Below are 24109 nucleotides of genomic sequence, written 5' to 3'. Positions count from 1 at the left end.
CAGGGTTGTAACTGCCCATCTATTATCTCTGCATAACCAAACCTCTTGCATAATGAGGAATTAGGTAACCATGTACCTGAAACTTCATTAATGCACATGCATGTTCCTGGTTTCCTGGAAAAGTACTACTGGAAAGATTATTCCCTCTTTCACCTTCCTTACCCCAAGAACACACCAAACAAATGGTTACTTTACTATACTTATTTTCCTCACTTTAAATTTCTTCTTTCTGTAGCCAGAACTGAGGGAGATATGTTTATTTCCACCCAGGGAATCGCACATAAGCTTTGATAGCTCCTGGCTCAGGGACCACAGAATAAACAAACTAAAAAGTAGGACCAGGGAGAAAGATTAGCACTGAAGGGAGAAGTTAAAACAAAACAAAACAAAATGAAACAAAACAAAAAATCCTAAAGGAAAGAGCATATCCAAGAATCTGAATAATCTGCCATTTGTACACTTATAATGAAAAAAATAGAAAAAAAATCTTTAAGGTCTCTGACTACTGCTTTGACAAAAAATAATCTATGGAATTTCACATTAAGTTTTCCATGGAATTATCTCACATTATTTTACCAATTCTCTTGCTATAGATAGTTACTGTTATCTCATGCTTCTGCCCAAAATGAATTGTTTACAATATGTTTACCCTATATTTACTGTTTGTCTTTGCTCATCTCTTCTTACTGAAGAAAATTCTCATGTCTTTCTATGATCTCTGCATATTCAAATCCTATCTAGTAGTTCTCAGGGCATCTTTAATGTTATGTCTTGCACAGAGCCTTTCCTGATCCTAGAGATGGAAATGAGTTCTCTTTCCTCCCATTTTCCAATGTACTTCATGTTTCAGTTTTGAGCTTATATTTTTCATGGTATTATTGGTTAACTTAGATAATAACTGGCCTTATGTATTTACTCCTATTTGTTTTTATTTCCAATAGCACCTAGCCTGGTGCTTTACACAGAATATTTGGGAAAAAATGACTATTGACATGACTATGGACATACAAAACCATGATTAAATTTAAGCCACTATAAAATGCCATATGTTCAACAGTAACATCTATTAAATATGATTTGATGGTTATGGCCAAAATGTTTAAGGTCAGCAATTCAAGTAAAATATCCATTCCTAAACTATAAATACTACTTCCTAATCTTAATATTTGGCTTCTCACAACAGGAATAAATATTCTTCACACCATATAGTGTAGCATGAATTTCTCAAATTGCTATGGTTTTCAAGAAAACGCTGCTCTTTTTGCCCATTAATTTTTTTTCAAACACTATCAGAGTATCTGTACTACATTATCTTTAAGTATGTTCAATAAACATCAGAATAATAATTCAAACACATTAAAATTTTGTTGATCCTTTTGATGTGCTATTTTAAAATTTATATAGTATGAAAATGAATATAATATGAAATTTAAATATGAAAGAAACTCATTTTATACACATTGAACCTGAGTGTTCAGGCTCAAATACAAAGCAAATTCAGATGCAGCAATGCATGGATAAGGAAGGAAACCATGATAAGGGAACTCCTGTTTTAGAAATGCTGAAGTTAGGTATATACACTGGAGGAAAGGGTAACCAGCAGATTCAATGTTGATGTTCAAAAACAACTTTCATGTTCAATAGACAGGATATTCAAAAAGCAATTTCCAGACAATGGCAGGTCTTCAGTTCAGACAGATCACCATGTATTGTTTGTACGATGCTTATCCATGTAGAACAGAGCCAAAGTCAGTGAAGTGGGGATTGTAAAGATTTAGTCTGTGTATTAGCATTGTAATAAAAGGAGCTCTGATTTAGAACTAACTCTGCTATGATTCAGATCTGAAATTCAATTAGATTACTGAGGTGGAAGCCCAGTTGTATTAATCAGTCAAACACAACTAACTTCAGAAAATAACACAATTTAGGAAACACAGGAGTATCTTGTCCTTTCTTAGGAAAATAAATTCTGAAAAAATATAATCGAACAAGATATAAAGCCTGTTCCATCCTGTGTATTTTCTCAATGTACGATAAACATAGACACATGAAGAAAAGCCATTAAAACTAATAAACAAATACAGTAAAGTTATATGATACAATATCGAAATATAAAAATCTATTATATTTCTATACACTAACAACTCTCTGAGAAGGAAATTAGGAAAACAAACAATTCCATTTACAATATAATCATAAAGAATAAAATACTTAACAATATATTTAACCATGGAGATGAAATACTTGCACTCTGATAACAACAGATCACTGATGAAAGAAAGTAAAGATAAAAATAAATGAAAAGACATTGCATATTCATGGACTGGAAGACTTAATTTTGTTAAAATGTCTATAGTACCCAAATCAATCCACAGAGTCAATGCAATCCCTATTAAATTCCAAAGACATTTTTTATTAAAATAAAAAAAAACTAAAATTAATATGGAATCACAAAAGACCCCAAATAGCCAAGACAATCTTGAAAAGAAAAACAAAGCTGGTGAATCACATTTCCTGATTTCAAAATATAATGCAAAGCCATTGTAAGTAAAACAGTATGGTAGTGGCATAAAAACAGATATATAGACCAACAGGGCAGAATAGAGAGCCTAAAAATAAACTCAAATGATTTTTGAAAGAGGAACCAAGAGGACACCTCTTTAACAAGTGGTAGGAAAACTAAATATCTACATACAAAAGAAATGAGAAACATTTTTTACATCATACACAAAAGTCAACTTAAAAATGAATTAAATATTTAAATTCAAGACTGGGAACTGTGAAACTTTTTAAAAAAATTTTTTAAAGATTTTATTTATTTATTCATGAGAGACACAGAGAGAGAGAGAGAGAGAGAGGCAGAGACACAGGCAGAGGGAGAAGCAGGCTCCATACAGGGATCCTGATGCAGGACTTGATCCAGGTCTCCAGGATCACACCCTGGGCTGAAGGCGATGCTAAACCACTGAGCCACGTGGGCTGCCCAGAACTGTGAAACTCTTACAGGAACATACAGGTGACAAGATTCATGACATTGGACTTGGCAATGATTTCTTGGATGAGACACCAAAAGCACAGGCAACAAAAGAAATATTAGACAAGCAGGACTCCATTAAACTAAAAAGTTTTGGGCTCTTGGGTGGCTCAACAGTGTAGTACCTGCATTCCTCCCAGGGCATGATCCTGGAGACCTGGGATCGAGTCCCGCATTGGGCTCCCTGCATGGAGCCTGCTTCTCCCTCTGCCTGTGTCTCTGCCTCTCTCTTTCTCTCTCTTTCTCTCTGTGTCTCTCAGGTCTTTGAAAAAAAATAAACTAAAAAGTTTCTGCACAGCAAAGAATGTAATCAACAGAGTGAAAAAAGAGACCTACAGAGTGAGAAAAAATATTTCAAAACCATATATCTGGTAAGGGATTTGTTATAAACTGAATATATCTCTACAAAATTTATATTTTGAAAACCTATCCCTGATATGATGGTATTAGGAGGTGGGGCCTTTGAGAAGGTAGTTAGAATTAGATGAGTTCATGAGGGGTAGCCCTTATTAATGTATTTGATACTTTTAAGACTCCAGAGAGAGCCTGCTCCTCTCTGTAGTCTGCCATCGGAAGCTACAATGAGAAGTGGGCTCTATACAAGCCATAGTTCACCAGAGTCAGATCGTCCTATCAATTGGATACTGGATTTCTAGCCTTCAGAACTGTGAGAAATTAATTTCTGTTGTTTATAAACCATCCAATCTATGCTATTCTGTTATAGTAGCCCAAATTAAGACCAAATTAATATCCAAAATACACAAAAAACATCTAAACCCAATAGCAAAAAACACATAACCCAATTTAAAAAATGGGCAAAAAACTTGAATAGGTATTCTGCAAAAAAAAAAAAAATGGCAAAGATGCTCAATATTAATATAAATCAAACCACAATGAAATGTCACCTTACATCTGTTAAGATGACTGTTAAGAAAAGAAAATATAAGATAAGAAGAAAGAAGAAAGAAAGAAAGAAAGAAAGAAAGAAAGAAAGAAAGAAAGAAAGAAAGAAAGAAGAAAGAAAGAAAGAAAAGAAAGAAAAAAAGAAAAAGATAATACATGTTGGAAAGAAGTAGAGAAACTGGAATCCTTTACACTGTTGGTAAAATAGTGCAAGCATAAGTATATAAGTATTTTGTTCTTTTGCAAGATGAACATGGCAGGTAAGTAATGTCATTAGCTACATTTTGTGCCTGAGTTCCTTATTGATAAAATCTAAACCTTTACCATATTTTAACTTGAATTTTTCTGATTTCTTTAAATATTTGGAATTTTGATTTATGTACATTATAGTCTTGAAATAGTTTCTCAAAATATATTACTGTTTTTTTTCAAGGATTTATTTATTTGAGAGAGAGGGAGAACACGTGAGAGTGGGGGGATGAGCACAGGAACAGGGAGAGAGAGTCTCAAGCAGACTCCCCACTGAACATAGAGCCTGACTTGGGGCTCTATCTCAGAATCCTGAGATCAGGACCTGAGCTGAAATCAGGAGTGGACCGCTGAAATGACTGAGCCAGCCAGGCACTCCTAAATGCTCATATTACTTTTGATTTTAAATAAATTTATGATTTTATTCAATTTGCAAAATTTATCCAACTTTAATGTCAGAATTGCTAAAATTGGTAACACAAGAAACAAAAACTGTTGATGAGGATGTGGAGAAAGTGGACTGTTGGTGGAATGCAAACCCATGTAGCCACTGTGGAAAACAGTATTGAGGTTCCTCAAAAAGTTAGAAATAGAACAACAATTGTACTACTAAGTATTTACCAAAATGATACAAACACACTAATTCAAAGGAATACATACAGCCTGATTTAATAGCATTATCTACAATAGTCAAATTATGGAGACAGCCCAGGTGTCCACTGACTGATGAATAGATAAAGATGTGGTATATATACAATGGAATATTATTACTAAGCCATCAAAAAGAATTAAATCTTACCATTTGCAACGACATGGATGGAGCTAAAGAGTATTATGCTAAGTGAAATAAGTCAGTCAGAGAAAGACAAATACCATCTGATTTCAGTCATATGTGATATAATTTAAGAAACAAAGCAAATGAGCAAAGGTTAAAAAAAATAAAAAGAGATGCTAACCAAAAACAGATTCTTAACTATGGAAAATAAATTAATGGTTAGCAGCAGAGAAGTAGGTGGAGGGAAGCTTTAAAGATGAAAGGGTGGGAGGTGCCCGGTTGGTTAAGTGTCCAACTCTAGATTTCAGCCTAGGTCATGATCTCAGGGTTGTGAGATGGAGCCCAATGTTAGGCTCTGCACTCAGCCTGGAGTCTGCTTTTGCCTCTCTCTCTGCTCCTCCCTGTGCTCACTCTACTCTCAAATAAATAAATATAATAGAATCTTTTAAAAAAATACATAGGTGATGAAGACTAAGGAGTGTAGTTGTTATGATGAGCACTTGGTGATAGATGGAAGTGCTGAATCCCCATATTGTACACTAGAAACTGATATTACACTGTATATTAACTACCTGGAATTTGAATAAAAATTTAAAAATATTGTATATATTTAATGTATCATATCCAAGCCCAGCTAAGGAATTTACATCTTCTAAGTTCTCAATATTTAACATTGATAATATATAATGTATATTAGATAAATATAATGTATTAATATATCATACAATAATGAATTTAATTAATATGTACTATCATAAAATATAATTTTGTCCTTCACTGGTCCTTTTTATTTGTAAACTTTTTTGTTTATAAATTGTTTTTATATATATTTTATATAGAAGCAATCACTGTTGCATCTCCCAAAAGACACCTAGTCAATGATGAATTTATATTGCTTTTGAATTTTAGTTAGTTTTTTCATGCTCAAACATTAAAATAGGGTTGACATAGAGCATTAACTAGATAAGGGGAAGCTAAAATGCTTGAGAAGGTATGAAGGTGAAACTGAAAGCAGAGATATCCTCACAGTTCCTTCAATTTCATCCTATCAATCCAGTCTCCAATGAGAAGCAAGAGCAAGGAATTGTGGTCACTATGAGTGGTACAGAGCAGAGAGCAAACCAAAGTTTGGCAATATTAAATAATTTGTCCAAGATTACACAACAATTCGACAACGAATGAAAGACTAAAAATTAGACCTTAAGGCTTTTCCTTTTTTTTTTTAAGATTTATTTATTTATTTTAGGGAGAGGGAGAGCACAAGTGAGCAAGCACAGATGGAGAGGTGCAGAGGGAGAGGAAGAGAGAAAATCTTAAGCAGGCTCCATGCCCAGCACAGAGCCCAAGGTGGAGCTGGATTCCATGACCCTGAGACCATGACCTGAGCCAAAATCAAGAATCAGACACTTAATCAACAGAGCCAACCTGGTACCCCTGGACTTTAAAGCTTTTCTCTGGACAGTGTAGTCAGATAAGATGTGTGGTCAAAATTTCACTAAGTAGATTGTGGCATGGACTAGGGGAAGTCAAATTGAAAAGGAGGATGATGATGTCATTGACAAAGATAAAAATCTCATAAAGAAATGAAAACACTAAATTTAATTTTGACCTATTACATATGTTTAGAACTCCAAGTAGTATTAGATATCAATACTATTTACCTGCAATAGGATGCAGTAAAAAGTAATTTGATACTGGATTAAGAAAAACAGTTTAAATACAAGGTCTTCTTTGAATTAGTAGATTATTCATTTTTGATGAGTATTATTTTCATGTTCTATACCCTGTAAATAATGCATTCTTGAAGGTGGTTGGGACAATTTCATGACTTATTATACACAAAGTAAGTGCCTCTGTGCTAATTCCACACACACAAAAAAAGACAATAAAATATTTGATAGTGACCATGACGATGAAGATGTTGATGATTAAAAATGATGATGACAAAAACAGGAATGACAACAATTAATGCAAAATAGATAACACAATTTTAAACATGATAGAAGGTTTATCTAAGTTAACATGATTAGCTACTTTTTAACAATTAAACTTGAACTTCTATTTCAAATTTTATTTATTATTACAGTTAGTATGTTATTAAAATGACCGTTTCTTTCTGGTTCAGTCTTATTGATTACATTTGAACATAAAGACTTCAGTTGGCTTAATCAACCCTCATTTATAACCTGATGTTAACAGACATTTAAAAATCCAATGCTATGCTGTCTAAAGGGGTAATAAATATATATAGGTCAATATGTGGGACAGCTTATTAAGGCTCTGTAAGGAAACAATTACATCCTTGGATATGGTAGAGATAGTGCCATGATAATTTCCGTTTCAATTAGTGAAATTATGTAACAAAAGTTAGATTTAGGAACCAGGATTCATACTGTTATATACAAAATTATCAAGTAACTTATTCCTATTTATTAAAGTATTCTGTTTTAGTCATATGACTATTGACATACCAGAGATTGAGACTTAATATTAAATATAATAGATATGTATAGGTTATAGGATATTCTATAGAACAGAAATAACTATTTTTTAACTTACCATATGTGTTTTTCTCTCTCTCTTCTAAAGACCAGAAAATAGCATCATAGTTCCTGGATAAAACTGACAAAGTAGGCATCTCAGAATGGAGCTTATGTCTTCAACTACATAGTTAACAAATGCTGGCACTTTGATATCCCTGAAGATATAATTAACAGCACAAACACTGTTATGTGGATCCTGATTTACTAATAGTTTTCTAAAAATCCATAAGGTATATCACTATCCATAACAATCAGAACAGCTACCAACAAAAGTTGCTAAACCTCTCAATGATCAGTGGGTAAAACTTGCTCAAATGCTCATGTGCGATCATCACATTTACCTCAAAAGTTCATATGGTTACTGTCATAGAGAACAAGCTCCCATTAATCTAAAATCACCTAAAAATAGACAGAAATCCATTCTAGTTAAAAACAACATACTCCCATCTATTTCCCCAGGCAGCCAATTTGGCATCAGAAAATATCCATCAAAATATAAAACCTTTGTTCTTTTTTTTCCCCCTCACAATCAAAATAGAAAAAAGAGTACAGGTCACTGTTCAAATAATTTATGTGAAAGTCTTTATTGATCAAAGCTTTGGTTTTAGTGATTAAATGATTCTAAATAAACTAGGCATTATTTCAAAAGGCAATTATTTTAAATTTCCTTCACTTTGTTTTTTAATTCACGCTGGAAAACTAAATACATTCACTTATACAATATATTTCTGTTGTCTATAGTTTTATTGTGATTTATCTAACTAATATTCTTTTTCTTTTTTTAAGATTCTATTTATTTACTCATGAGAGACACAGAGAGAGAGAGAGAGAGAGGCAGAGACACAGGCAGAGGGAGAAGCAGGCCACCCACAGGGAGCCCAATGTGAGACTCCATCCGATCCGGAGTCTCCAGGATTGCACCCTGGGCGGAATGCAGATGCTAAACCGCTGAGCCACCCAGGCTGCCCTAACTAACTAATATTCTAAAATTTCTTTTACATATAAACTCTGATGCTTCTTTTACCTTGGAGTTTACCAATTACATAAGAAAGTTAGTTTTATACAAGTTTCATGTATCAGTTTTATTTATTTTTTTTACTTTATTTATTTATTTTAGAGGGGGGAGGCACAGAAGGAGAGGGAAAGAAGCTCAAGCAGAAAATTGCCTTAGATGTCTATCCTCCAGAACTGTGACTGTAATTTCTGTTCTGTTATCCTCCAGAACTGTAATTTCTGTAATTTCTGTTCTGTTATCCTCCAGAACTGTGACAAAATAATTTCTGTTGTGTAAACCTTGGTTTGTGGTATTTTTTTTTAAAGATTTTATTTATTTATTCATGACAGACACAGAGAGATCGAGGCAGAGACACAGGCAGAGGGAGAAGCAGGCTCCATGCAGGAAGCCAGATGTGGGACTAGATCCCAAGACCCCAGGATCACATCCCAGGCTGAAGGCAGCGCTAAACCTCTGGGCCACCGGGGCTCTCCAGCCTGTGGTATTTTTATACACAAGTTCAAATAGACTAATACAAAAACTTTTTACAATTGTGAAAATGCAAGGCCATATACATTGTTGCAATATTAAAAGTTATGTAAGATATATACATTTAAAAAAATAAAAAAATAAATATATGTATATACTTTACCTGCTTACAAAAACAGAGAAGTTCATAGAGTGAAGAAATTAGGTAAGTTTGTGGTTAAAATGGTAGAACACACCAATTAAAATATTATAGATTAAATTAAGACTTACTGGATAGGAAAACCCAGGATTTTCAGAGTCCTTACTGTAGATATAACTATTTAGTAGCAATCAAAACATGTTGTTGATGCCATCTGATGGTCACTGATTTTTTTTTTTATCAAAATGGATTTCTATAAAACAGTATTGAATTTGACCACCATTGAAAATTCATCTGTGTTTTTATATAAAGTGAACAAGGGAAAATTTTAATTTATATTTTTACTACTAATTTGACAATTTTTTTAAAAAGCTATGGACAAACTCTTCTCTTACTGAAAGTTAAATTAAAACTAAAATTACACATTGTAGGTTTCTTATTTAAACTGAGTTTAAAAAGCAAAAACTGAAGCTATGTAATTTTTAATCTTTCCCTACTCAGTAAGACTCCATTAAAGGCCAGAGATTTACTACATGCCTTTCATTTGCTCTCCGTGTTAATACTTTCAGTTTGTTTGCTTCTTAAAACGTATAAAACATTCTTTTGCTGGTTGTTAAATGCCAGCTGGTACTGTCAGCTACCATTGTTTCCCAGCTGTCTGCCCTGATATCCCATTGCTTCAGGCTGGCTGACACAGTGTCCTTGAAGCATTTTATTTGACCTCCTATTCCATTTCCTCAATCAGTTTATCAAAGGTACTTAGCATATTTGGTTGTTGAAAGCATCCCACTTTTTCACTATAAAGGAGTTAATACACTTATAGGGATTTGACTTCTAAAAGAACTTGGGTTACACTTTAGTCCTGTAATCACCAAAGTTTTTGGTTATTTACCCCTATCAAGAAGTTCACTTTCTAAAAAGAAACCAGATATATGTTTATTTATGTAATTCTGTGAAGTATACATAGATGTACACAAACATTATACACATTATACACAAGAGATTCCTCTCTTTGCTTGTGCTAGAATATATTCATATATTCGTAGTTGGAATAATAATTATAGTGAGAACAATAATGTCTATTCATTTGGTTTAAAAACGTGGTTTCAATAGATGCCATGGTTGAGAAGGGTAGATAAGCCATATGAAAGAAATGCCCTGTTAGCTATAAATGTCATAATAGACATTTACAATTATAGCTATCAATAACATCTACCAGTAATGGAAGAATTTAGTAGCAAACTTCCAATCATTTAAAAATCAATCAGTATTGTTGAAAAACAGAAGATACAGCATGTTCATGTTTTTAACGAATGGTTCAAATACACACCAAAAGAATCATCAATCAACATCATCAATCTATCAGAATATTATTTTAAAGAGTAAAAACTTCTGACGCCAATTGTATTTTTTATATATGAGAAAAATGTGTTTTTCCAAAATCATTTAAAATAGAGACGTTGCTCAAGTACCTCTTTTTAACAGCTTTTTTAAAGCCAGAGTTTCCTTTGAACAACTATGACTTTTACATTCATTATTAAAATGTCCACTTTACCTTGAAGAGAAATGCTGAGGATGATTTTTAGTTTTTTAAAAAAGATTTTATTTATTTATTCATGAGAGACACAGAGAGAAGGAGAGAGGCAGAGACAGAGGCAGAGAGAGAAGCAGGCTCCATGCAGGGAGCCCCATGTGGGACTCAATCCCCAGACTAAAGGATCATGCCCTGGGCCAAAGGCAGGTGCTCAACTACTGAGCCACCCAGGTGTCCCATAATTTTTTAAAATATATCACTGGGAACTCAACAAATATTTCTGAAAGAAAAATGAAATCAATGCAATGATTTTTCTATTGTGCTAAATTATGTTTTGTTTAGCCTTTTTTTCCATTCATTCATCCATCATTTAACATGTTTCAGGCTCTACTTGACCTAATGTTTTTTCCTATGTCTTTTATCAAAGTATATATTAGTATACTCAGTAATAATTCTTATAAAAAACCATCTTGTGAAATATTTTTTTAGGTGGCCCAGAATCATATTTGAATTAAGTTATTTACATTTACTTCTCCAAAATGGAATGTAAATATAAAATTTTATTAATGTATTAATTGGAAATTATATAAAGTTGTCCCATGTATATGGATTATATACACGAATGTATAAAACTATAAATACTATAAGAATCATTTAGCTATTTTCTTCCAGATTTTACTAGAAAATTGCAGATAACCTTGCCTAAAGAATTTTTAAGAGGAAACATAATGATTCTAAACCTCATTATCTTTCCTTGATATTTTCCATATTTTTCCACGTTTCATGTAGGCTGCAATAAAGTGGGTTTATTGGGTTGCTTTTTGGAACCTGTAATGTCATATCTATTGAATAAATTTTTTAGTCTATGCAACTCTTATTCTCAATTTATGAATACAGAGTTCTATCTAAATCTGAAACATAAGTGGGGTACCTGGGTGGCTACTATCTTCAGCTGGGGTCATGATCCTAGGATCCTGAGATCCAACCCCAAGTCAGTCTCTCTGCTCAGTGGAGAAGTCTGCTTCTCTCTTTCCCTCAGTCCCTCCCTCATCTTGTGTTCTCAAAGTAACAGAATCTTAAAAAAAAAATAAATAAATCTGAAGCATAAGTATTTTCATTCCCTTATTGTTTTTGCAGATATGTTGGAAATAAATTCACTCTATCCATAGTGACTCCTATTCCTTGGCGCTCTGCCCATGTGTCTCAGGAATTCCATCTTTCTGCTTGTGACCCATGGTATTCTTCTGTGGAAAAGGGGTTTTACATATGCATCTCTGTCATTTTGTTAGAGAGAGAAGTAGCCATCTGTACAGAAGTCACTGAACTTAGTTAATTTTCTCTTTTGTGTTAGTAAATGTCACTCCTTGTGCCATTAGCTTCCAACATTCTAACAACCAGAGCTTCCTATATATTCTTCATACAGGGCAACTAGATTTAGGACATATACATATATTAAATTCCACTGAGGATTACAAGGTAAGTTGGATATTCTCTAAATATGATGTTAAGCAACTTATCATTTAGTGAAGTTTAGAAAATTAATGATTAAAAACAACTACAAGAACGGTAAATGCAGTAGTTAGATAAAATGGCTCAATGCAATAAAATATGCATATGTTTCCCCCCATTTCCATAGAAAAAGGGAAAGATCTAAAATATTACTTGTCAAGAAATCTTTGATGGTTCTGTGTAGTTAATGCTAGGTGGCTGATGATATGTGTATCATATGTTGATTGATTTTCAGTTTATGTATCTATGCAAAGTTTCTTTTGCTTTGTTTTTAGGTACATTCTAATGCTGTTATGTGTGATGTGTTGGATTATTTAAAATGTTAGTTAATTCACGGAAGTTTGTCTTTCCATTAAGTTCTTTCAATCAAATGATATAAAAAATAATATATGTGGTTGGCCAAACATATTTTGTACTTTACAGGTTTCCATATTCAAAGATAGTGAGAAGGGGATCCCTGGGTGGCGCAGCGGTTTGGCGCCTGCCTTTGGCCCAGGGCGCGATCCTGGAGACCCGGGATCGAATCCCACATCGGGCTCCCGGTGCATGGAGCCTGCTTCTCCCTCTGCCTGTGTCTCTGCCTCTCCCTCTCTCTGTGTGACTATCATAAAGTAAAAAAAAAAAAAAAAAAAAAAAAAAATAAAACAAAGATAGTGAGAAGAATGTCTTGTGGTAAGTGGAGACTGGATAACACTGAGCTTTCCTCTTAGAACTCAAAGGGAATAACGTCTTTGTTGTTGCTGTTTCCCCAGGTTCCCAATGGGTGGGAAAAAAAGAGAGAGGCTGCCAAGAGTATTAGAAGAAAAAGAAAAATCAATGTTGTCTCTTTTTTGCCTCAACTAAAGAAATAAAAAAAAAATTCTAAAAAATTTATTTAAACCAAGCTGGTTTATTTAGTAACAGGACAAATCCCTGTGGGGCGGGGGAGGATGTAGAAAAGTATTTTACCATAATATTATACACTGATAGTCTGACAACAGAAAAATAAATGGATAAATACTCAAAGGTAAAAATAAAGCCAGGACAGACACCATATATTTCTTTTTTAAACTAACATCTACATTTATTTCTTTTATCATTTAAAAAGAAATTTTTATTGGAGTTCAATTTGCCAACATAAAGCATAGCATTCAGTGCTCATCTCGTCAAGTGCCCTCGTCAGTGCCCGTCACCCAGTAACAGCAACCCCCCACCCACCTCCCCTTCCACTACCCCTTGTTCATTTCCCAGAGTTAGGAGTCTCTCATGTTCTGTCTCCCTCTCTGATATTTCCCACTCATTTTCTCTCCTTTCACCTTTATTCACTGTCACTATTTTTCATATTCCCCCAATGAATGAGACCATATAATGTTTGTCCTTCTCCAATTGACATACTTTACTCAGCCTGAAATACCTTCCAGTCCCATCCACTTTGAAGCAAATGGTGGGTATTTTGGGTGCAATTGTAAACGGGATTAACTCCTTAATTTTTGTTTCTTCAGTCTCACTGTTAGTGTATAGAAATGCCACTGATTACTGGGCATTGATTTTGTATCCTGCCAAACTGCCGAATTGTTGTATAAGTTCTAGCAATCTTGGGGTGGAGTCTTTGGAGTTTTCTCTGTACAGTATCATGTCATCTGCGAAGAGGGAGAGTTTGACTTCTTCTTTGCCAACTTGAATGCCTTTTATTTCTTTTTGTTGCCTGATTGCTGAGGCTAGGGCTTCTAGTACTATGTTGAATAGCAGTGCTGAGAGTGGACATCCCTGTCCACTGTGTTCCTGATTTTAGGGGAAAGGCTTCCAGTGTTTCCCCATTGAGAATGATATTTGCTGTGGGCTTTTCGTAGATGGCTTTTAAGATATTGAGGAATGTTCCCTCTATCCCTACACTCTGAAGAGTTTTGATCAGGAATGGATGCTGTATTTTGTCAAATGCTTTCTCTGCATCTATTGAGAGGATCATATGGTTCTTGTTTTTTCTCTTGTTGATATGATCTATCATGCTGATTGCTTATCAGTGTTGAACCAGCCTTGCATCCTGGGGATAAATCCCACTTGGTCATGGTGAATAATCTTTTTAATATACCGTTGGGTCCTATTGGCTAGTACCTTGTTGAGAATTTTTGCAACTGTGTTCATCAGGGATATTGGTGTATAATTCTCCTTTTTGGTGGGGTCTTTGCCTCGTTTTGGAATTAAGGTAATGCTGGCCTCATAGAACAAGTCTGGAAGTATCCCATCCCTTTCTATCTTTAGAACAGCTTTAGTAGAATAGGTATGGTTTCTTCTTTAAACGTTTGATAGAATTCCCCTGGGAAGCCATCTGGCCCTGGACTTCTGTGTCTTGGGAGGTTTTTGATGACTGCTTCAATTTCTTCCCTGCTTATCGGCCTGTTCAGGTTTTTTATTTCTTCTTGTTCCAGTTTTGGTAGTTTGTGGTTTTCCAGAAATGTGTCCATTTCTTCTAGATTGCCTAATTTATTGGTGTATAGCTGCTCATAAAATGTTTTAAAAATTGTTTGTATTTCCTTGTATTGATGTTGATCTCTCCTTTTGCATTTGTGATTTTATTAATTAGAGTCTTTACTCTTTTTTTAAAAAAATAAGGCTGGCTAATGGTTTATCTATCTTATTAGTTCTTTCAAAGAACCAAGTCCTGGTTTTATTGATCTGTTCCACAGTTCTTCTGGTCACTATTTCATTGAGTTCTCTCTTCTGCTGGATGTAGTTGTTTTTTTTTTGTTTTTTTTTTTTTATCTTATTTATTTATATATATATTTATTTATTTAAGGATCTTCTCTTTGGAATTTGCAAGTTTCACTATTAGATGTCAGATGTTGAATGGTTTTTATTGATTTTAGGGGGGACCTCTCTATATCCTCGATCTGAATGCCTGTTTCCCTCCCCAAGTTAGGGAAGTTCTCAGCTATGATTTGTTCAAATACAGTTTCTGGACCTCTGTCCCTTTGGCGCCCTCTGAAACCCCAATTAAATATAGATTTTCCCTTCTGAGGCTGTCATTTATTTCCCTTAACCTTTCCTCATGGCCTTTTAATTGTTTTTCTCTCTTTCTCCTCAGCTTCCTTCCTTGCCATCAAATTGTCTTCTGTGTCAGTCACTCTTTCTTCTACCTTATTAACCTTCATTGTTAGGACCTCCAGTTTGGATTGCATCTCATTTAATTGATTTATAATTTCGGCCTGACTAGATCTAAATTCTGCAGTCATGAAGTCTCTTGAATCCTTTATACTTTTTTTCCAGAGCCACCAGTAGCTTTATAATTGTTCTTCTGAATTGGCTTTCTGACATCGAATTGTAATCCAAATTTAGTAACTCTGTGGTAGAGAATACTGTTTCCAATTCTTTCTTTTGTGGTGAGTTCTTCTTTCTAGTCATTTTTCTCAATGCAGAATGGCTAAAAACGAGTTTTACTGGAAAAAGGAAGAAAAAAAGGGAGAAAAAAAGAAAAAGAAAAAACAAAAAACAAACAAAACAAAACAAAAAAAACAAAAAAAAAAAAAAAAAGAAAGAACAAGGAGGGGTATCCTCTGGTTCTATAAACTGTAAATCCCTGGACCTTCCCTGGAGCTTTCCAGGGCTGCTCAGTCAAGAACTTGCTCTTCCCCTGTTCTTCCAGCTGGTCTTCTGGGGGAGGGTCTGCTGTGCTGAATCTCAGGTGTGTGCACCTGGGGGAGCTGCCCCTGTCCCCTCCCAGGTGCATGGCTCAATGGAGCTGTTTATCCTGTGAAGCCCCTGTTCCCAGGCAGCCCCACTCTGTCCTAGACACATGTGACACCAGGAGGAACAACAGTGGTGGGGCCAGGTCTCCAGCCCTGGAGTCAGCTCCCGCAGTAACTACCGCAGTCTCCCAGTCCGCACTGGCCTGGGTGCTCCGGGGCAGGGGGCGCTGACCTGCACAGTTCGGGGCCACCCAGAGGCTGCAGCATCCTCACTGTGCTGTGCCCTCCCTGCCTCAGCCTGTCTCGAGGGGAGTGAAGGATCCTGGTCTATGTCTTCCGGCGCCTCGGGATCTGGGGCCTGCCCCGCCACCTGAGCTGCTCCTGGGCCGCCGGCCCCCTCCACCCGGAGCCGCCACCTGAGCTGCTCCCGAGGCCCCGCTGGGCACGCTCCAGCCCTTTGCCGAGCTCGACCTGCGGTGTGTGGCGAGCTCTCCCCCAGCGCGCACCACCTCTGTTAGTGACCCGGGGAACCTGGGGTTCCACTGCCCCTCCTGGGTTCCTCTGCCCCTCCTGGGACCCTGCCCCAGTTCCCTGCAGCGCCTATCCCTCCGTGAAGAATCTGGTGCGATTTTTAAAAATTCCTGCTTCTCCCGGCCGGGCTCTCCTGTCCCGGGGGCTCCCGACGTGGCCTTAGCCCAGCTCCTCGCAGGGCCGCTGCCCCCCACACTGGACTCTTATTTATTTATTTATTTAAAAATTTTTTTTTGCTCCATCTTCCTACCTCGTTAGAAATGCAAACTCTTCTCTCTGTAGCGTTCTAGCTTTTCTCTCTTTATATCTCAGGCCGAATTCATAGGTTTTCAGGATAATTTGAAAGTTATCTAGGTAAGTTGGTGGGGACAGGTGACTTGGGGACCCTACTCTTCCATCATCTTGCCCTGCCCCTCTTTTATCATTTTAAAAAATATTTGTGTGCATACTCTATACAACCCGTTTAAGTTTGAAAGTGTTTAAATAATGTCAAATACTATTTTCATACTAAATTGTAAATATCTTTTTGAAAAGTACTGTTTCTTATGCCTGAAGTCCCAAAAGTCCCCTTGTGTGGTATCAAAAATATATTTATTTGTCTGTTTCAGCTCTCTTTCTAGTCCTCAGATACTAAAAGTTAAAAATCCTCATTGTAATATAGCACATTATCACTATCATTTTGTTGTGGTTCTTCCTGCTGCCCTCCCCCTCTCACTTCAGCACCAATCCACTTTCAATCCTACTCTTGTCCATTAGGGACTCACTTTCCTTATTTGTAAGATAAATTAATGGGGCTTAGTAGATGGACATTAGATACAGCTGATGGAAGAAAAAGTAGAATAAATACAGGGATGACAGTTTATATATACATTTTTTGAGTGGTTTCAAAACTATAATACATATTCTTTGCCTAATTCTATGTATCATTTTGGAAATATTTTTATTGATTTTGTGTGATTGTGCTGGTACATTACTAATTTAATGGTTACATATCACCAAGCTTCTGAAAATTTGGGATCCGACACAAAAATTTCCTATGACTAAATTTTAAAAAATAAGTTATCACTAGCAAAAACAAACAAACAAACAAAAAACAAAAATGAAAACAAAACAAAATAATACGTACTTTGTTAACAGCTTTCATCATGAATGGATGTACTTTGTCAAATGGTTTTTCTGTGTCTATTGAAATGATCACATGGTTTTTATCCTTTCTCTTATTGGTGTGATGTATCACATTGTTTGATTTGTGAATATTGAACCATGCTTACATCCTTGGAATAAGTTCCACTTGATTGTGGTGAATGATTTTTTAAATGTATTGTTAAATTCAGCTTGCTAGTATTTTGTAAATGATTTTTATATATGTGTTCATCTGAACATATATAGTTTGTCTGTGTGTGTGGTGTTTATACCTAGTTTTGGTGTCAGGGTGATACTTGCCTCATAGAATGAATGTGGAAATTTTCCTTTCTCTCTCTCTCTCTCTCTCTCTCTCTCTCTCTCTCTCTCTCTTCTCTCCCTCTTTCTCTCTTTGCAAAAGTTTGAGAAGAATAGGTATTAACTTCTTGCAATGTTTGGTAAAATTCACCTGCGAAGGCATTTGGTCTGGACTTTTGTTTGTTGGGAGTTTTTGATTACTGATTCAATCTCCTTGCTCGTAATTGATCTGTTCAAATTTTCTCTTACACCATATATAAAAATAAACTCAAAATGAATTAAAGACCTAAAGACCTGAAACCTTTAAAAATCCTAGAGGAGAGCACAGGCAGTATTGTCTCTGACTCAGCCATAACAACATTTTCCTAGATATATTTCCTGAAGCAAGGGAAATAAAAGCAAAAATAAACTATTGGAACTACATCAAAATAAAAAGCTTCTGCACAATATGGACAGTCAGTCTAGAGGGTATAATGCTAAGTGAAGTAAGTCAGAGAAAGACAAATACCATATGATTTCATTCATATATAAAATTTAAGAAATAAAACAAGCAAGGGAGGAGGGAGAGGGAGAGAGCCAAACCAAGAAACAGACCTCCAACTTTACAGAACAAATTCATGTTTACCAGAGGGGAGATGGGTGAAGGGATGGGTTAAATAGGTGATGGGTTTAAGGAGTGTACTTGTCGAATAAGCACTGGGTAATATATGAAATTGTTGGATCACTGTCACTATAGTGTACACCTGAGACTAACATAATACATAATAATGTATGTTAACTACTTTGGAAATAAAATTTAAAAAGTTTCAGCCAAAAAAAATCTCTAAAGAGATTTTTCTCTAAAGAGATAAAACTAAAAGAAAAAACAGAACTGGAAAGGAACACATTCAAATAGAGGGTGAAGCCATGGACAGAATAAGTTTTTATTTTTATTTATTTATTTTTTAAAAAGATTTTATTTATGTATTTATGAGAGAGAGACACACACATAAACACAGAGAGAAAGAGAGAGAGAGAGAGAGAGGCAGAGACACAGGTAAAGGGAGAAGCAGGCTCCATGCAGGGAGCCTGATGTGTGGGACTCAATCCCAGGACTCCAGGATCATGTCCTGGGCTGAAGGCAGGCACTAAACCGCTGAGCCACCCAGGGATCCCTAGAGAAGTTTTTAAAATCTTTAATAGCCAATGTCTATACTTGTTTTTCAGTTTTGTACTTTTTAGTGCATTGGTTTCTATATGGTATAATAGGTGTGTTCTGTAATATAATGTCTACTGCTCCCTTAGAAGTTTGTTTTCTTTACAACAGTTTACTCATCAGTAAGGATTTAGTTGTTACAAATCATTTTAGCTATTTTATTAAGTGAGAAGCTTGAAGGAGTAGGCTTTGGGCTAGATTTTGAGTCCCAATCATACCACAATCACGAAAGCAGGAAAATAGAAGTTTACCCTGGGAATTGTTGACTTCAAGAAAAATCCAGGATTTAGAAAGCTACTAATACTACCACAATACCATCTTGATCTCCACAGAGATGACACTGGAACATAAGGATATTCCTTCATGGGGAAAAGGGTTGTGAATGTCAGGAGTAGAAAAAGCCACAGCAGCCTCACTTTTGTCCCTCAAATCTAAGAAATGTTTTAGCTCTTTTAAAAGAGATATTTTAATTTTGCAGTTTCACAGTATCTGATCTGATACAATATCTAACACAGTTTCCTGATACTGTTCTACAGTATCTAAATTTTTAAAAAGAGTGTGTATGTATATGGTAGTGTATCTGTTTGTGTACATTTTTGTACATGTGTGTATGTATATAATTTCTGTGAGTGAATGACAGAAAGTACAGAAAAAATGTGAAAAAAATACCACAGTTGATGTGTGGTGATAGATATTAACTAGACTTATTTTGGCGATAATTTTGCAGTATATACAATTATGGAATCATTATATTGAACTAAAACATTGTTATACTTCCATAAAATGTAATACCATAGTTGGTTTCTATTTATACAAATATACAAAGTCAGAAAATTATAGTAAAATATGAGAGAATATTGGATGTGTGGTTGATGGTTATCCTTAATTTAACTGAACTGTGGTACTTTTTACGGCTTCTGTTTTGCAGACTTCTATGGTAACTAGTATGGAAAACATTGAGACCATGATTCATGGCACTGTCATGTTCCAAAGAGATGCATAATATAGCATAGTCCTTCAACATATGTGTACCATACTTCTGAAATTTCAGATAAAGAGAAATTCTAGTAGCTCCTAGTAGAAAGAATATAGGAGGTATGCTATCTGTGAAATTAAAAAGGAGGTTAGAATTTATTACCAGTGTAGTACAGAAGTATAGAAAAACAAATGAATTATAAAATAAACTTACAGAGGGATGTTTCTGTTCCTAGATCTTTAATACATCCTTTTGCTAATTTTTCTTATCAGAACTCTTTCTGAGATAATTTGGATTTAAGGAAACAATAAAAAAATAAAAAATTTCCTCCAATTCCTCAAGAAAATTGACAAAGAGGTAAAACTTAGAGGTAAAATTTAGATAGTGGCACAATAATAAATATACATTGTGACTACCCATATCTTCCTTCAAGAAAGAACTTGTGCCCAATTTCAAGCAGTATAGTTAGTGGTTTCTAGTTGTCAGCTCTTTTAGAGTCTTCTTTAGAGCATATATATGCCTTGTCCAAGGTCGTATCATGCTTTCCTAGAGCAGTCTTCAGAATGTGCCAGAATGAGGTGAGGATACACGAGTCCAGCTTGTTTGCCATGATGTGGGACAACTCTGACAGGCAATATTTGCTTCTAAATTTTAAATTGAGTTGAGCAATTTTTGATGTGCCTACATTGCAGATTACTTCTCCTTCCACCTAATCCTTCCTCTCCCACTTTCTTTCGGAAGTGTTGATCTCTAAAGAATAATTTGCATCTCAAATCCCATCTCAATATCTGCATCCAGAGCACTATACCTGTCAGGGACATTAGTAGGGATCATAACTGAAGTCTACATAAGTAAGTTCATAATATTTTTTTTTGATTAAAATCTAGGGTGCAAAAAAAATAAAAAAATAAAAAATAATAAAATCTAGGCTGCTTGGGTAAATCAGTTGGTTAAGCATCTGACTTTTGGCTTTGGCTCAGGTCATGAACTCATGGGTCCTGGGATCAAGCTCCATGCTCAGCAGGGAATCTGCTTGAAGATTCCATCTGCCCCTCCCCATCCCCTTCACAGTCTCCCAAAATGAATAAACCTTTAAAAAAAATTAAAATCTATTTTAACTATTTAAAAATATGCTAGTGAACCAACATTTTAAGAAACAGTAAATAAAGGAAAATAATCAAGTATATATCCTGTGTTTCCTATAAAGTCTGCATCACGGGATAAGCAAATATTTAATGAAAGGAAGGAAGTTTTTTATGTATAGAATAATCTTATCCAATAAATTAATAAAGAATAATAGAATTTGAATGCCACTATTTTGCAACCTGAGTTAATGGATCCAGTCATTGAACATAAAGGGCTGATATCACAATAGAGATATCAAAATCATAATTTGCTTTTGGATGGAAGAAATCAACACCTGTAAAGTAATTTTACCATTTTTTTCTCTAAAAAAGAATCTAATTTTAATTAGTTCTCCACCTATAAGTACTAATTTATAAGAAATACAGAAGAATAAGGAACAAGAGAACTGCACTATGGGGATACATTTTCCAAATCCAGGCTTTGGTAAACTCCATAGAGAAAATAACAAAGCTTCATTAATAGATTCATCACAAAGAGTAAAAAAAAAAAAAAAAAAAAGAAAAAGAAAAAAAAGAAAAGAAAGATAAAAGAAACATAAATTTAGAGAAATTTAAGAATGTCTATCAACTAATTATAATATACAGACCTTATTTGGATCATGATTAAAAAATAAACTCATCGATGTAACATTGACCAATATTTATAATGTTTACTGGATATTTAATACTAATAATAAATTATTATATTTTATAATTGACAGTGGGATTGTGGTTAAGTTGCAATAAATACGTCCTTTTTTAGTACAAGCTGAAATGGAATGAAATTATATATAGGATTTGCTTCAAGATATACAGAGAAAAGAAGGATATGAATTATGATTCAAAAGATTGGTCTGAATTGATAATTGTTAAAACTGGGTAATGAGGACATGGGGATTAATTAATCTCTGCTGTCTGGTTTTAGTTTTGTTAATAATGGGTTGAAAGATGTGTGCCAGGGTTGGCAAAAGATGTACATCTATTTTATAATTTACAGCCAGCACTGTGGTCAACATCACTCATTGCCCAGAGCAATGCTGTTGCTATTGACTCTGGACTTAACCTCAGATGTCTCCAACACAGACTTCTCATGGCTTCTGTGAATTCATTTGTTACTATGTAAAATGAAGTATAATGTGCAAGTATTAATATTTAATGAACTTCTTGTCTTAGATCAACAGGATAAAACACAATAATATGACTTGGTTTTCAGTTGTCATTTGGGAACATTGTTACTAGAAAATAAAATTTTAATAAGGAAACTCTAGTATATCAAATAATTAATATTTTGGATCATTGTTAGAGGCCAAACTACATTACACCAAGTGGTAATTAAATTTTGCCATGGATTCCTTCAAACTAAAATGTAAACTTAATAAACTTACTCATTGTCTCCAATGCAAGAGATGATACACATTTATTAAAGTATTTTAAGTATAAATTAATGTGCAGGATATTAGTCCAGAATTTATTAACATGGGATAGCTAAAATAATATATTTTATGTGATGACATGTTGGAAACATTTTTAAGACACCTTTATTCATATTTAAAGTCAATAATAATAACAATATATCCCAAATATTTGTTTACTTCTGTCTAACCCTTTTATTGGTATGAAAGGTTATGTTAAAGATAAAAGTAAACATTTTCAGTTGACTTATTATTCCAGGTGACTATTATTCCTATCTAGAATTAGTCATTTCTTATTAATATGGAAGGCACAAGTTTTATTGAAAGGAAATGTGTTACTTTGTTATAGTATAGATTTCCCAGTAGGCTCCTCCTCCTCCTCCTCCTCCTTCTTCTTCTTCTTCTTCTTCTTCTTCTTCTTCTTCTTCTTCTTCTTCTTCTTCTTCTTCTTCTTCTTCTTCTTTCTTCTTCCTTCTTCTTCTTCTTCTTCTTCTTCTTCTTCTTCTTCTTCTTCTTCTTCTTCTTATTTATTTAATTTATTTATTTGAGACACAGAGAGGAGAACATGAGCAGGAGGAGCAGAAGAAGAGGGAGAGAGTATCTCAAGCAACCTCCTCTGAGCTGGTAGCCCAATGCAGGGTGTAATCTCACAACACTTAGATCATGGCCTGAGCAAAACTAAGTCAGATGCTTAATGAACTAAGCCACCCAGGCGTCTCTCCGAGTAGACTTCTTAGGGCCCTAATGATGTCTTAGTCTTCAGCAGTACAGAGTACAATATCTAAAATGTGGTAGAAACTTAATAATAGTTTTTGAAGTTAATAAATTAGTAAGTACCTAAAGATTAGGCATATTCACTTGATTTGTATTGTTATCTAATTTAGAAAAAATATGTATAAATTTTCCTTAGATATTTTATCACAAACTTTTAAAATCACTTAATAAGAGCTAAAGATATTATATTTTATTATATGGACAAAAGAAAATTCTGTGTTGTTTTCAATATACTTAAAATAATTAATAGCATATTTTGAACTTGAAATTTGCCAGCCTGGATAGTAAAAAGCTTTAATATATTATTTTACTTAAATACAGTGAAATAAGTTGTGTTATTGAGTTCAATCATTCAAAAGGGAGACTGTAGATTATACAGGTTAATTTGCCCAAGATCATACACTTAGAAATTGATGGAGTCTGGATCCTGCACCTCTACTTAAAAGAAAAAAAAATTCCATTAAAGCCTGTACTTTTCCAATAAAACTTGAAAAATACTGAAACACAAACTCAAATGTAGAATTGCAGGCATTTTGCACTATCAGATAAATTTGTGTTAGAAAAATTAGATAAATCGATGATCAATACTTTCTAATAAATTTGTTTATGTCCTTTAGTCAGCAGCAAGATTAGCAAGTACAAAAACTAATATTGTGATGTGTAATCTATAATGGATACAGATCATTAATGTGCACTCCACAAAATAGCAATTGGACAGGAGGGTGAGGAAGAGATGAATGGATTGAGTACACTAATTAGTAAACTGAAGTGTAGGAGTAATAATGTGGCCAGGCAGAGGCTGCAATCAATAAAAATAAATAATGAT

The 24109-nt window shown here is 34.6% G+C and overlaps 1 long non-coding RNA gene across 2 annotated transcripts in view; it reads left to right on the top strand.

The window, feature by feature from the left end:
* The window catches only part of LOC111098303, a 24294-nt gene extending 11332 nt beyond the window's left edge, over positions 1 to 12962 (top strand). The window contains exons 3-4 of one of the 2 annotated variants that reach the window (XR_005367898.1): positions 7551 to 7734; positions 12922 to 12962. This is a non-coding gene — a long non-coding RNA (uncharacterized LOC111098303). Of the gene's footprint in view, positions 1 to 7550; positions 8351 to 12921 lie in introns of those variants that run through there. The other variant, XR_005367897.1, reaches the window with a different exon arrangement.
* Positions 12963 to 24109: the final 11147 nt, after the last annotated feature.

The sequence above is a fragment of the Canis lupus genome, chromosome 12 (assembly GCF_011100685.1).
Source record: "Canis lupus familiaris isolate Mischka breed German Shepherd chromosome 12, alternate assembly UU_Cfam_GSD_1.0, whole genome shotgun sequence".
Classification (NCBI taxonomy): Eukaryota; Metazoa; Chordata; class Mammalia; order Carnivora; family Canidae; genus Canis; species Canis lupus.
The sequence above is the reverse complement of the archived record's forward strand: the minus strand, read 5'-3'. Positions and strand labels throughout refer to the sequence as shown.